We start from the raw sequence: 14,898 nt of genomic DNA, 5'->3' as shown, positions 1-14,898 counted from the left end.
GTTAGAAGAGCTAGTTAGTGCCGGGAAGGATTGAGGTCCTGATGTCAATAGTAGAATCTTCTGAACTGGTGTTGTTGGGTGGGGTGGGGATTAAAATTGGTCCCACAGAGGTACACACGTTTGAGGTTATTCAAAGGCCTTGGGCAACAATTCAAGGTAAGGTAGGGAACGAATGAGAAATTGTGTAAACAACAGGCGGGGGGGCTCCAACCATGCATTGGAATAATAGCGTGCGCATGAAAAAGAACCACACTGAGATGTTGCAATACATCCACAACATCACGACACCCTGGCAATCGAACGAGCGGCGGTGCAACAGCTGCACAAACATCGAATATAATTGAATCACAATTTCAAACGGCGATTGCATTGAATCCTATTCAAATGCACAAGTGGACATAACGTTGTGGCGGTTTGCTTTTTTTCTTCATCAAAACAATTTCTACTCATTATAATGCAAATGAAAGGGGAAAGAGTTTGACGCAAGCTGTACCTCTAGAAAGTTGATCAGGGGAATACCGTGGAAACTTGCTCCATATCAAATCTATCACCAAATCACATATCGGGGGAAAAAGTCAAGCCAAATTATATATCGACTTCATGGGTACCGAGTCATAAAATAAATGCAAGATTACTCCGTTTAATTCTGTTTTAGCCTTAAATTAATCTGTCATCTGGTTAAGTAATTAAATGCCCTTTTACAGAGCCACGCGCAAGCCAGAATGCAAACAAAGATCATTTTAATTTGACATTGTCCTTCATACTAAACGGATAGAGGCTCACATGAAATTGAGAGGGTCCCATGGAGCAAAAAAAAAAAAACCCAAACACACCAGGAAGGTCCATCTCAGTTTCTCTTTTTCAGAATCAGAATGACCTTCATTGTCATTGTATAGCATACAACGAAATTTGGGTGCCACTCCTCAGTGCAGACATGTCCAACTCCGGGCCCGGAGGGCCGCCGTCCTGCCTGTTTTCCATCTCTCCCGCCTGCAACGCACCTGATTCAGATGAGCAGCTCATCCGCCGGCTCTGAAGCAGCATTCGAACGATCCTGATCATTTGAATCAGGTGTGTTGCTCCTGGGAGAGCTGCAAAACAGGCAGGACCCTCAAGGGCCAGGTAGGGCCCTTGAGGACCGACTTTGGACACCCCCTGCCTTAGTGCATTTCGAAAAAAATTGTAGTGCTGACGCGTTGCTTTTGACACGGTGCCAGTCTTGAGTGCGTATGTGCGCGCCAATGGCTGAGTGCATCCACCTGCCCTGTTGATCCATGTTTGTGTTTGCATGTGCGCCGTGCGTGTCTGATTGCACGTCTTCCTTCTTACCTTTGTGCACAGACTTGTACTCTTCCGCCTGACTCTGCGGCGTGTGCGCTCGTCTTTTTATTTTAGATGTGCCACCTTTACCTTGTAGACATTTGGGTTGTTCCGCACAAGATAATTGATAGCGTGAGCTCCTTTTGCCTCACTCCAGTGCACTGTGTGTGTGTGTGTGTGTGTGTGTGTGTGTGTGTGTGTGTGTGTGTGTGTGTGTGTGTGTGTGTGTGTGTGTGTGTGTGTGTGTGTGTGTGTGTGTGCGTGTGTGTGTGTGTGCGTGTGCGTGTGTGTTCCCCCGGGTTCTCAGAATAAGCCTTGTCCGCCTCATCAGACGGTGTGTCTGGGGGCATGGCTGTAGGGTGGGCCTCCACTGTAGGGACCGTGGGACCGACGAGGGACAATCACTGCTGCCTCATCGCTGCGAGGAAGGAGACAGACAGATCCTGCATGCATGAAAAGAGCTTCAAAAAATAGGACATATTCTGCTCTGCACTTCTTATTTCGTGCCCCCCCCCCCCCCCCCCGGCTTCATCTCCTCATTCGATTTTCATAATCCGTCCTTCCTCTTCGGAAGGAATTTCACAAGATATCACCTTCCATGTGTGCGTTTTAGTCCTTTTTTTTTTTTTTTTAAAGAATCTTCTGTCAACACGTCCTCATCTGCTCAGTCACATAATCGGGGCCCCTCACACCACAAGGAGGGCAATTTTTTTTTCCTGTCAAGTCTTCCAGGAGGATAAAGCTCGACCTACCACAACGAGGTTGGACAAGATAATTACCTCCACCAATGTTTGTCTCTTGGAGAGATGACTCAAAAGGTTGTGCTATTTTTAGGGAAGGTTTATCATACAGATTGAGATTATTTACTCCATTTTCGGATGGATCGTGATTATTACCTGTACCGTGTTACCAATTTCATTCTTTACCGGGACCAAATTGAACACCTTCAAAAAGAATCTTTCAGCCCGTATCGCACAACGGATCGATCGGTGAGCATCTCCACTTGAGGTCATTCATATACTGTCCCGTAAATTAGGGTTGATATACTCCCCTGCCCCTCCCCCGAGGATGTTGGCAGGAACAAAATCCTGCATTTAGGGATGACACAACACAGTATCACGCTGGAGCCTTTTTAAAAAAAAATTTGTACCCGAGCCTCAGATCCACGTCAATAGAAGCGTAGTCTGGAAATTCCCGTCCCGGGGCTGCCACATGTCATGGATACCCGGACTGTCACCCCCTTACATTTCCCCAAACAATGGCGCACGCACGAATGCAAACCAATACAATCAATGTACATTGTTATGATCAAGTATCATATAAAAGCAATGCGAGGTCATGGAAATGCAAGACACAGTCTATACAATCTGATACAAATGAATCCCGCGGTGGGAAATCCCGCCACTCAAATCATTGAGTTTTACGACCCAGGTGGGGATGGTGATTTTTGTTTGCTTTGTTTTTTTTTTTCTTCTTCTTCTTCAACAACCTTCAGAGCATCAAGCGAGTGATCTTGGATACGCTACGTTGAACTCCTTTCAACGGGAGATTTTCCCACTTCTGATGGACGTTGTCAATGGAGCGTGCTGCCATCATGAAGTGCGGTTCAGCATTTGCCATTCAGGGCTTCCAGAGCGGAGGCGCCGTGTCCCACGGCTCACTCGCACTCTCGAACGACAATAATGGCCCTTTCCTTTAACCCCTTAATATATGTTAATCCGGGGATGTCTTCAGACCGTTGCACGGGCCGTCAGGAGCTGAGAGCCCTGTGAGGGGAAGTCGAGTGGACAGACAACAGCGCTTGTATTTCCTTTAAGAGGAGAGGTTTTGATCCAAACAAAAAAGGCGCATTGTTGGTCGCTGCTGCCATTGCTCGTGTGAGGATGAGAGGGCCAGGGTGAGTCGGTGGCAGCGTTTCATCCACGCACTCACTGCGCTACTCACTGGCGCTCTCGTTTCGCAGTTTTGCAGCCTGGGCCGGCCGAGCGGCCGGGGTTTCCAGTCGGGAGAAGGCCATGAATATTTAAACCCCAGGCCCCTCACCCGGCACACCGGGGTATCGGCCTCGCCCAAAGGGATCTCCATCTGTTTGTACCTTTGATTTCTTTGTCAGTGTATGGATCAGCCACTTGTGTAAAAATCGACCTCGCCTCCAATCAGCGGCATAGCGCAAAGCCAACGTGTACGTGGTTGAAGCGTTCTTTTTTTTTTTTTTTTCCTCTTTCCAGGTCGTCCCAAAAAGACACGAGCCACGCAGCGGCGAAATGAATTCACCTGGCTCGAGAAACGCAGAGGAAGGCACGCGCCGCGATTGCAACGCCTCGCAACACGGCAGCGGGCAACGGCGACCTCCCTTTTGGTAGGACGGCCATCCACCAACTGCAGGTTGGACATGTTGAAAGAGCGCCCTCTTGCAGCGCAGGTGGGCACGGACCACCATGCGCACGTAGACTGCTTCAAAATCATCCTTGCTTTACCGCGATAATTGTCATATTCTTGTTGGAACTCTTCACGTTTCCTGCAAAAGAAGTCGGTCCGTTTTGAATCCCAAAATCCGCCGGCGTTTGATTATGACGTGAAATGCTAAGTTGGCCACATACCCGGCCTGAAGCTCGTGCTATTTTCGGACACAAATAGATGCGCGTCTGGTGGCGTTAACGTGTCTTACAAATGACGAGAATACACAGACGATAGAGTTTGCAAGATCAACGTCGTGTCCGGATAAGATATCAGGAAAGCTCGCTTTTGAAATGCCTCCGACTCCTCCTCATTGGTATCGCTGGATGTCCCGAGGTACCGTACGGGTCAGTCCTAATCAACGAGGTATCCGGTTTGGGGCAGGTGACTCGCAGTCGTCAAAGGATAAATCTTTTTTTTTTTTGTTTTGTTTTGTTTTGGGGGTTTTTGCGCGTTGGGCCTCTTTGCATTCACTTGCTTGTCCACGTGGATTTTAGGCACGGGGCGAAAGGGAAGGAAGGGACTTCTTTGGAGCTTGTCTGCTAGCTCTTTGCCCCACAAGGGCCAATCTCAGGTCATTGCCTCTCCAGAAGCAATTTGTGTCAGCACCGCCACATTGCCCGCTTCCCTGCCGACGTATTAAATGGCCCGCCCCGACCCGATCCCACCTTCTGTCTTGATCGCCCCCCCCCCACCCCGCATGTCCGCTTTGTCTTATTTTGAAAAGACACGTGAAAGTGCATCCGCCTCCTCCTCTTTTTCTCATTCTTCTTCTTGTCCTCACACTCTCCGCTCTACCTCCCCCCATACTCCAGCTCTCTCCTCACATCAGAGAGTGTTGGATTTTGACATCTGCCTGCAGGAGCAGTGACCCATGAAGTAATTAGAGGAGGAATCTCGCCTTCTCTTCCTCCGATCCCTCCCACCCTCCGTCTCCATCTTCCCCACACTCTGTCTGCTTGGAGCCGGAGATCATATAAAAAAAAAAAAGCTGGTTATGTTTACTCCCTGATCCATTTAATTTCTGTAACGAGGGCCGAGTCAGGCCTCATCTCCTTACCGCGCCGTGCTTAAGCCGGAGCGATTGGCGAGAGAGGCGCCCCGGACCCCCGAGGGGGTACTGTTGAGCTTCAACCGCATCGCCGGGCCGCTAAAACGAGACGGGCACCTAACCGGATTATCTCTCAAGCAGTACAGGTGGAGGATCCCGACTTCAAACGCATACACGGGCAGAGCGACGCGCATACATGTGCACACAGAGCGAGATGCAACTTGACACAATTTAATGCATCGTGTTGGAATGAGACATCCATGCAATGAATATGAGTTTGTTTGTGCATGCCGTAGAAAAAGAAACCGCGCTGTATGGGATGACCAGACACAACCCGTTGTTCGGTTCCTTTTTGCAGTCGGTGGCATACGGATCAGGGTCCAGCTGAAGATGGACCGAACCCCACTTGGAACATTTGTGGCCCTGTCGAATCATCTCATATCCAAACATTTCTCTCCCCCTCCTGCCCCCCCCCCTTTTGCTTTCTCTTCAAACAGGCCAGCCCTGTTATCACCCTCGCTCCCCCCCCCCTCCACGCCCTTCTTCTCACTCCTTCCTCTCCTCTCTTTTCTTTCCCCGAAAGCATGAGAACGGAGCTGAGGCGATTAAGGAATCCTAGCCCGGGCTAATCACCCCGGACTGGAGGACTTCCGCTGCGCTGATTACCAAGGAAACCATTAAGAAGAAGAAAGTGGCTGGATCTTTCATCCTGGTCGGCCAGGCTCAGGGGAGGTCAGAGAGGGGTGTGTTGGATAGGCCATTTAGCCTTCCTGTTCTTATTATTCCAGCATTTCCTCTATCTGGACTCAACACAACTACAAGTGGCGGGCTCGGGGCCTGTCTTTAGCCCTCCCCGTGGCTCCTAATCATTGCCATACCGCTGTCCCCGTCTCGCTGTTACGTCCACATGAGAAATGTTCTCGCGTGCCGATTTCCCCTCGCAACCGCTCACCTACTGTAAAAAAAAGAAAAGAAGCAACAATTCACCTCGCTCGTTTGAAACCACCCAGAGCGTCAAGTCAAACGGCCGTGAGCTACGTGTAATCAGAAAACATATGCGCTTATGTTTTGACCTCTTTATTTCTCTTTTCGACACATAACAAGCGTGCGCTGCTGGTCACCAACAAGAGCGTCTCACGTCGCAGATGGCGTCCATGACATGTTCTCCGGCCAAGGGAGGAACCTTATTTGCCGTAGACGGGTGACATATGCTCCGTCACAGGGCAGGCGTGGCCCGGAACCCCCCACCCCCCCTCCTCCCTTTAACCCCGCCGCCTTGATGACACATTGACAAGCGAACATGGAGCCGCCTTCAACCCGCTTTCTTGCTCGGGCTACTCTCGGTCACTCCCCTCATTGTCCCATCGTGTTCATCCCTCCTCTGCCATTTGTACGAATGTCCTGCTTGATCAATGACCCTTTGCTTCAGCCACGAAGAGCCCGCCCCACCCCCACCTCACCATGAGGGGGGGCCCGTGCCCTTTTCGAGAGGACTCTAAGTACAGTCACATGGCAAAGCAGGTTAAGGTCAGCGCATGTCTCAGAGAGTTCGAATACAGTCGCTTGGACGTTGTCAACAGCCCCCGTCAGACTGGGTTTCGATTGGGTGGCCATCTTTTGATTTCCCGAAAAGAGGAGCGACTGAAATGATATTGCGTTTTTCAAGGATGCCACAAGCGATAAGGCGAATCCTTTGAAAATGAAAGCGTGACGGGGCCACTTTGACTTTCGTCAACTTTTTCAAATGCGCTAAACGCTGTCACCAAAGCAATTTTAGATCGCTTATTGTGGCCACGACTAATGTGTGTTTGATGTCTTTCAGATGCATGCGGGCGTGTTGCGCATTGTGTCATTGGATATTTTGCAAATTGGTGTTCGTCAGCGATGGACGCATGGACAATGAAGGCTGGTGAATGTCGGTCGACTCGCAGGGTCTTTCTAAGGTAGGAAGCAAACCTGACGACTTCACGGATTCCGCCCATCGCGCGCCGGCTCGTTTTCAACGAGGGTTCACTGTACGCTGCAATATTGCAGTCCCTATTTTAGGAGGTCGATTTGACCAGATGAAATCCACGGTTGGCTTGACAATAAGTTGTTCCGATCTCAGGCTGCTGACGCCGGGCTAATGTCACTTGCGCCAAATGGCGAGATCAGGGGAATTCCTTGTCCTTGTCATTATTGCCCGTAACCCAACCCTGCCCTGCGACACTGGAACTGCACGCTCTGGTTATGAATCAAACCCCAGAGTGTTTTTGCCCTGTAGAGTGACTCCACGCCGGCTTCTTGTATCACCGCATTCCTTCAAAAAGTTGTAAAAAAGGAAAAAAAACAAAACGCTAAAAGGCACCGGCGGACAAATGACTACATTTCACTAGCGCCCCTCGGGGAACACAATCTGGAATCGGTGGAAAGTGTCGGGAGGAAAAACAGTGTGTCCCGTTTCTGTAACCAAGAAGGTGTAACTAAAGCTGCCTTTTGTTCCTTGATGAGCAAAAAGCCGCTCGCTCGCTCGCTCGGCCGACCGATTGTTAAGAGGAGATGTTTGGTTGATGAGCTCATGGCACACCATCTTTGACCGCAGATACAAACGTATGTACCAGTTAATCTCACACACAGAACAAAGTCAGACAAAGTTTACGACAGTCAAATATTACAATTAAAAAAAATAAAGTTGGTGCTCTTGAATTCAAATTTGGACCCGCACATTTGCGACAGATTGCGTTTTGAATTGACCGGACTGGTTGAAATAATCACCGTATTCCTATTTGAAGCGTGGACTTGCCTTATTCCTCCCAACGCAATGACAAGAAGGCATCTTAAGCTCTCCCGGCAGTAAAAAAAAAAAAAAAAAAAAAAAGGCTGCCCTGGTGGTCTTAGACAGTCATCATTTTCTTACTTAATGATAATGGACACCATGTGGCCTCACAGAAAACGCAAAGGTCTGTATGGGGTAAGAAGAAGAAGAAGAAGAAGAAGAAGGAAAAAAAGGAAACAATATTTATGTTTCCCCAAAGAGCTCGTATCCGGAGATAATCTGCCGTATCCTGAGAGAATCTTTAGTAGTTTCTACACACCATCTGACATGCAATTAATGGCAGAGAAGCTGACATGGTCAACCAAGGATATTTGTCCGTCGCAACGCCAACGGTTAAGGGGCACAAAAAAAAAGAGCCGATAAAGTCTTTTGCATCTAATTATGGGCTGCTAGAGTTCAACAAGATATAAAGCAACTGCCACCGGGGCTTAATGTGGCTCTGCGCTCGCTTTGGCTTGTTTCATTTCCTCCTCATTCGGGATCTTAATTGACTTTAATCTTGACCGAACTCAAAACACAAGCAACATGAAACAAACTTTTCCAGTGTTCATATCCGGCCTTAAAGCTTGCTGGACATATTACAAGTCACTTCCTCAAAATGCTCGCACCGGCAAAACAACAAGTGTCTGTTGCTTTTGAATAGGATCCCTTCCGGGCCACCTGAGATAAACACAACATTAACTGTGTGTGTGTGTGCCATGAAGTAGGCTGTCCGTCATTGGTTTGAGGGTGATTCGCACGATGAACGTTTCAAACATGAGTTTGAACGGAATGCAATTGGATGACGAACATGGAAGCGGTCGGGAATCTTGACCCCAAAAGCAGGTTGAGATGTGTGGGAATCTGCGCACATCCCTGTCATGCCGTCTCCAGTGTCTCTGCCTGTCATTTTTCACCTTCAACCGATGAGGCTGTTGAAGGCGAGAGTTTGTCTGTGTGTGTGTGTTTGAAAAGCACACCTGGCAGAGGAGGAGACCTGTAAAGCCCCCCCCCCCCGCCCGCCCGCCCCCCAGTCCTTCTTCCTCTCCACCAGACGACCTCTCCACCTTGTATCTGCCCGCCCTCCATTCCACCTTCCTCCCTTCCCTCCTGCGCACGCCCCGAGGGTAGAGATTGATCTGCGTGTGTCTGCTCATCGCGGTGATGTCACCCTTGGCGAGCCGAGGTTTAAGAAGCAAACTTTGTTGACGTGTGCATGGGAAACGGCGTCGGCCGCTTTGAAATTCATATAATTGCATTCTATTGTTAGTCTGCGGAAAAATATGTTGTCTTTGTTTGCTTGTTCAAAGGGGAGATGATCAAGGCGGTGAAACATCCAAACAAATGTTCATGGATTCCATGACGGTATGTTACGTTTCCAAAAGTTGCCTTTAAAAAAAAAAAAAGAAAAAACACACACGCACATCCAATGATGGCCTTTTAGTCCATGAATAAAGCCCGACCTCTGCCGCACGAGGGGATTCTTCTCAAAGCGCAGAGGCCAGCTGATCTCAAGACGTCTGCAATTCAAGTCGTTGGAAGATTTGACCGAAGGCTCGTGCTTGTTCTTCCCGAGCCTGCTTTCGCTCTTTTCCGTGGAAAGTTGGAATCCCAGAAATGGGCGATGCTGTCACGCACAAGGCCTTTGTCGATCTGTCATTTCCAAACATCTCATCGGACAACAAGGGCATCTGTGCCCATTGACACAACTTGGGTCAAACTTTTCCGCTCGTGGGAACCATATCGCTTCTCTCCCACCCCGAAGAGCTCCATAACTCGATTTACTGCAGTGTGATCCAGCAGCAAGTACCGAGCGTGTGTGTGTGTGTGCCACAGCTTTGTGATCCTTTGCAATCCTTCCAAGATGTTTTGCAAAGCAGATGCCCACAAATGAAATCACGTGGCGGCCAGATGGAAACGCTCCCCGCGAACCAAAAGGGAGCCGGTGAACGGCGGGCACGGTCCCGAACGCATCAAGGCCACCGACCGGGAGGCTGCGGGGGCCTTTTTTTGCCGGGATCGCCTCCTCCCCCTCTCTTGCCGCCGTCACGGAAACGCAATCTGCGCACCCCGCCGACCGCGAGCTAATTGCTACCGGGGCCTCCTCGGTTGCCAAGAACGCTTCGGCTTTTGCTCGTATCGCGGTTGGGCCCGCAAAGTGTCAGCGTGGGTTTCGGAGGTTCATTTTCTCCATGCTGAGTGCATCCTGGTACCGTCGTGCTCCCTCCCTACTTTTGCTTTCTGCCAAAGATCCTCCCGCCACGTGTTAACCAGCAATGAGCGCAACGTAATGGGATCACGTGGCTCAGTTTCAGCACAGAGCGCGCTTTACACCAGGTTCCATGCGGGCTATGAAAACGTATTTGCCGATAGGTTGGCGAATACACCGCTCCCACTCGCTCTCGCTTTGACTTCATCAGCAGTCATCGCTCGTCCGGCACAAAGGTTGCGAAACATAATAGACCAAAGCAACTGGTTTTATTTGAGGTCAACACCCCCCCCCCCACCCCATCTTTCTTTAGATACCATTTATCCCACAATTATCCCTACTCTGACCAGATGTGAGAGTTTGTGCTACAAAAAAAAAAAAAAAGATGTAAGTCAGCGAAAAAACAATGCCAGTAAGTAAAGATTATAACGATGTTGCATGTCCGAAGCAATCATCTAATAATCGGAATGCTCGAATGGTGCAAACAATTATTTTTCCTCAAAATACTCAGGGATATGAATTTTGTTTTTTAATGTAGAAATTATTTATTCATATATATATATATATATATATATATATATATACTCAGTATATACTCAGTATATATTCTTTTTGGAACTTTTTGGAACCCCCCCCCCCCCCCCCCCCAACACACACAAAAAAACTGTGGCGGTGGAATGTGTTTCCTCTCCCCTTCCTTAGTGAGCCCAGGCAGATTCGGCAAATGCCATATGCCCCGATGAAAGCGAGCGGCGGGCCAAGGAGCGCTGGGTGGCTGTTTTGTCATTAGCCCCTCGCAAGGCTGAGGTGGAAACTCATTTAGCCCCATGCTGGACCTTCATTATGATCGACTCGTATCAGATGGCGTCTCTGGCTGGGATCTCTGGCTCCTGGCTAACGGGCGGGAAGACGCTGCGGCCTCGGCCCCTCTCCAGCCGCGGCGGGGAAAGAAAAAGGGCTTTCAAATGGGGAGGGGAGGAGGCTCAGAATCGCCGGCCTCGTAAGGAGAAACCAATCGAGAACTGTCGGGGATGAGGTGGCAGTGTGTAACCCGAGTTTAAAGGTCAATGACGCAGTTTGCCGCTTGGGACTTGCAGCCTCGGTACACTTGGCGAAATCAATCGTTTGACATTCTCGGCCGACAGCAAAACACAATCGGAATGCGCCGCCCGTCTCGGGATGGGGCCTCGCCGTTGTGGACTGTCCCGGCTGGGCCATGGCTATATGACACACGTGGTGTTGCTTGACGGGGTGGAGGTCTGGGTTCCGTCGAGCCATCCATTCGCAGACATTGCTTTGATGTCGGAACGAAAAGGGGTCTCGCCCGTGCCCGGAAGTGCTCATCTCATGTTTGTGACAGAAAGCCACCCAAGTGTACCACGGTTGACGTTGGATGCTCTTCCGTCCCTTTTGTGTAACCGCTACGCCATGAAAGCGAGAGCACTCGTCTCCAGATTTGGAGTTGAGCCCTCGCTGGTGCCGCCAGGGCAGATTTGTGGGGGGGGGCGCGTTCCCCTCGCGACCCAATTTGCCCCAGCCGACCCCACCCTGTCTGGCCGGCTGCCGGTTCCCTTGCTATCTATCGAGAAGCCTCTGTCCTCTTTTTCATTGCGGCGCTCACAGATGCACCTCCCGCATGTAAATGCGCACGCACGGCAAAGAGACGCTTGCTGTTGCTGACGCAAGCTTGCACACGAGCGCGTCCGCGGAATACAGAAATGATCAGCTTCCAATATTCCGACGCAAATGACAGCAACATTTTTCTGACAGTCGGGCTGGCTCCTGTAATAAAAAGTCAATGAACCACAAGCGAGTGATGCATTCATTCCGATGACAAAGAGATGGATCATTTTCAGACTCTTTTTTTTTTTTTTTTTTAATGAAAACATGCCTGTCTTCTCCAACATGCGGGCATGCTTACTCTTGAGGAAAAAAATAATAACATTTAAAAAAATCAGGGGAGGTCCCTCCATTCCATCAAACAAGACCAGAAGAGGCATGGAACGATCACAAAGCAAATAGAATTCGTCCTCCTGGTCAAAGTGAGAAGGGGTGACCAAGCATAAGCGCTGGGTGATGTCAAAGAACAAGATGAAGGATGCCCGTTCTCGCCAAGCTCTTACCTCATGTCGCCGCTAAGCACGGCGATGTATTCTTATCATGACCCGAAAACATGCTAGGAGCCCAGGTAGGCGGCGGATGCGCCTCGACTCCCCAAAGGAGAACGTCTCCGTGCCGCGTATCAGCCGGCGCGATTGGATTCTCTGACTTTTAACTGGGTTAACCCGCTTCCTGCTGAATACAAATTCAATTTGAGCGTGCTGCGGCTTTTTTTTTTTTTCCATTCGCCATGTGTGCTCCCCCTTATTTCGCCCGCCCTGCTCTCGATAGACTGGCACGACCAAGTAGGAGCCGTTTGCCTCCATTGAGTAGACACAAACTATCAAATTAAAATCAAGTGCTATTACTGGCGTGAAAAAAAAAAAGAAAAGAGAGAGCGAGAGCTGCTGGGCGACTGGGAATTTCCCCCGTCGACAATGATCCGCTTCCTTTCTGTCTCCCGCTTGTGCTCGGGCAATTGCTGAAAACCCAAAACGGAATGAGAATGTGAGAATCAAGTTTCAATCTTATGAGTGACATCTTGACTTGGCAAGAAGAAAAAAAAAGTTTTGTTTTTTTTTAAACATGGAAATGTCGCAAACATAGCTTCGTGTCGTGAGAAGTTCCTTATTTAGCAAGAAATGGGGGAAAACATATTTCAGCCGAAACGCTGCGGTAACATTTCAATGTTGTTGTTTTTTTTTTCTTGATTTCGCTTGTCACTCCTCCATGGCATGAAATGTCACGCGACAGACAGCGTTTTAAAATCCAGCGGAAGAAGTTGACGGCACATTTTCGAAGATCCTCAAATAAGTCGAGAGCTTTTTGCTGTTGTTGTTGTGTTCTCTTTGGTCTTCTGCTGTCCGTGTGACTGTCCTCTCGATGGGCTAATGGCGAATGAGGCCTAAACAAAGCCAGATGAGGGAGTCAGGAAGCCTTTCAGGACTTCATTAGCTCTCCTCTCTGGAAGGGGAAGGCTCAGAGCCCGGCAAGCTGGTACTATTTAGCCGCTGAAGCTCAACTGGGACGCTCACGCGGCTACTCGCGGTGCAGACCAAATACCCTCTCGCTGTCCCTGCGTAGCCCCTGACTGAGGAGAAGACGTGCTTTGAGATGCGACTTTTTGTACAATCTCCAATTTGCAGATTGGAAATGTCATTCAATCGGGATTCGTGTTCGCCCCAAATCAGCGTTATTTAAATGTCCCAAGCGAGGAGGTGGCGTGGCGGGCGAGCCCGTTCGCTCATGAGCCAACAGGTGGCGAGAGCTTTGCATCACGGTACGACGGCCCGGCGGTACATGTTCCGACCGCCCGAGGCTCGATGCGGCGATATTTTCATGGCTCAAACATGTCGGGATGTGTCAGCGTCAAAAAGAGACGAGACCAACGAATGTGGCTTAACGCAATCAGCGGCCACATGCCGCGGGCATTTTGGAGCGGAGACGACGACTTGATTTGTCACTATTTTCAGGCCTTTGGTATCCATGCGGATTTTTGACATCATTTTTAGCATTTTAGCGCGATTGCTAACAACGCTTTTCTCTGTGCTGCGTCAAACTTAGAAGACAAATGAATTTTCAATTCGCACTGACTTTTGCCAATCTCTAACGACTCCTGTAGGTGAGGCGAGGCGAGGAGGATGAGCTCCACGGGGGATGTGGCTTGCCTTGAAACTGCCCCGGCCGCGCCGCTGCCGTCCTCCCTCTTTGAGGCCTGGAGAGAAGCCCGAGCCGGGTGGAGCCGAGCTCGGATGAGGAGGTGATGCGAAGGAAAGGGCTGAGAGGGAAGCCGACGGACAACGAGGAGGTCTGTGAGGTGGCCCCTTTTTGCCCGCGTGCCATTGATAGGATCGGCGGAAGCGGATCGCTTTTAATCGGACGGTGTCGCACGCACCTGCGGCGTTGGTGCGCGTTGGCTTCAAGCACCACCTAGTGCTCTGTTGTGGCACCTCACCTGTGAATTTGGAGAAACCTATTTGTGATTTGCAGAGCATTAAAATCGGCGCTTTGATCAAGCGGTGTCCTTTTCTTTTCTTTTTTTTTACCTCTCTTAGGTGGCACATGGTTCGAATTATGTTAAGGTCACGCAACATTAGCATTGGTGACGCGACACGACTTGCCGGAGTCCAACACCTCCGGACAATTGGGGCACCGCGAGCCACGTCCAACGGCACGGCGTATTCTACGTTCACCAGGCCGTCACCGCCAGTCACCAGATAACAATTAGGGCGCACATGGCCGAGCAAGCTCCCCCGCCCCGCCCCGGCCGCTTACTCGGCGCTCATTTCAATGTGCCCTTGAACACGACGTCCTGTCAACACACATCCATCGCAGGCGGCCTACTCCAAGTTCGCACCGCAGCCCCATCTAGCCCTTCCAAACAGGCCGGTGACAGTGATGCGAGGCTGTCGCGCCGCATCAAGGTAATTCGCTCTGAGCTTCCACTTCGCCCCCCCCCCCCCCGCCCCCGCCCCGCACCCCCTGCAAACCCCCGCCCTTGTCAGTCGAGCGCGCCGTGACCCTCGGGCCTTGGGATTCGGCTCCCCAGACCTGTTTATTTTTGATCACAACAATGAAAATTAGCATGATGCCGAGCGCCGTGCAAGCCTTCCAGGCTGTTTGTGCGGATAAAAGGTGGTGTGTGTGTGTGTGTGTGTGTGTGTGTGTGTGTGTGTGTGTGTGTGTGTGTGTGTGTGTGTGTGTGTGTGTGTGTGTGTGTGTGTGTGTGTGTGTGCGCGCGCGCGCGCGCTCTGCATTTCTTCGTGTGGGCTGGAGTGACGGTGTCACCTTCTTATCATGGGGCCAGTGCGGTGTAGACGGGGAGATTTGGCTGCAAGATTGAGGGGCTTGGATGGTTACGGCATTGCACGGTGACAGATATCAGCCCGTACGCGGATTACCGAAACAAAGATTCCGTTAAAAAAGTGTCAGAATGACTGAAGTGTCCCGTGGCGCTTTTGCGGCAGA

At 50.3% G+C, this 14,898-nt stretch overlaps 1 long non-coding RNA gene across 5 annotated transcripts in view; it reads left to right on the top strand.

The window, feature by feature from the left end:
- LOC147186693 (uncharacterized) overlaps nucleotides 1–14,348 on the top strand; it is a 36,842-nt gene extending 22,494 nt beyond the window's left edge. Inside the window, exons 3-6 of one of the 5 annotated variants that reach the window (XR_015099007.1) lie at nucleotides 3,549–3,705; nucleotides 6,651–6,771; nucleotides 13,553–13,738; nucleotides 13,986–14,348. This is a non-coding gene — a long non-coding RNA (uncharacterized LOC147186693). Of the gene's footprint in view, nucleotides 1–3,548; nucleotides 3,706–5,186; nucleotides 5,252–5,359; nucleotides 5,572–6,650; nucleotides 6,772–13,552; nucleotides 13,943–13,985 lie in introns of those variants that run through there. The other 4 variants (XR_015099008.1, XR_015099006.1, XR_015099010.1 and 1 more) reach the window with 4 other exon arrangements.
- Nucleotides 14,349–14,898: the final 550 nt, after the last annotated feature.

Source organism: Hippocampus guttulatus, chromosome 21, assembly GCF_054856545.1.
Source record: "Hippocampus guttulatus isolate MCC_2025c chromosome 21, RoL_Hgut_1.0, whole genome shotgun sequence".
NCBI classification, from domain to species: domain Eukaryota; kingdom Metazoa; phylum Chordata; class Actinopteri; order Syngnathiformes; family Syngnathidae; genus Hippocampus; species Hippocampus guttulatus.
Note: the sequence above shows the minus strand (reverse complement) of the source record. Positions and strands in the feature narration are given on the sequence as shown.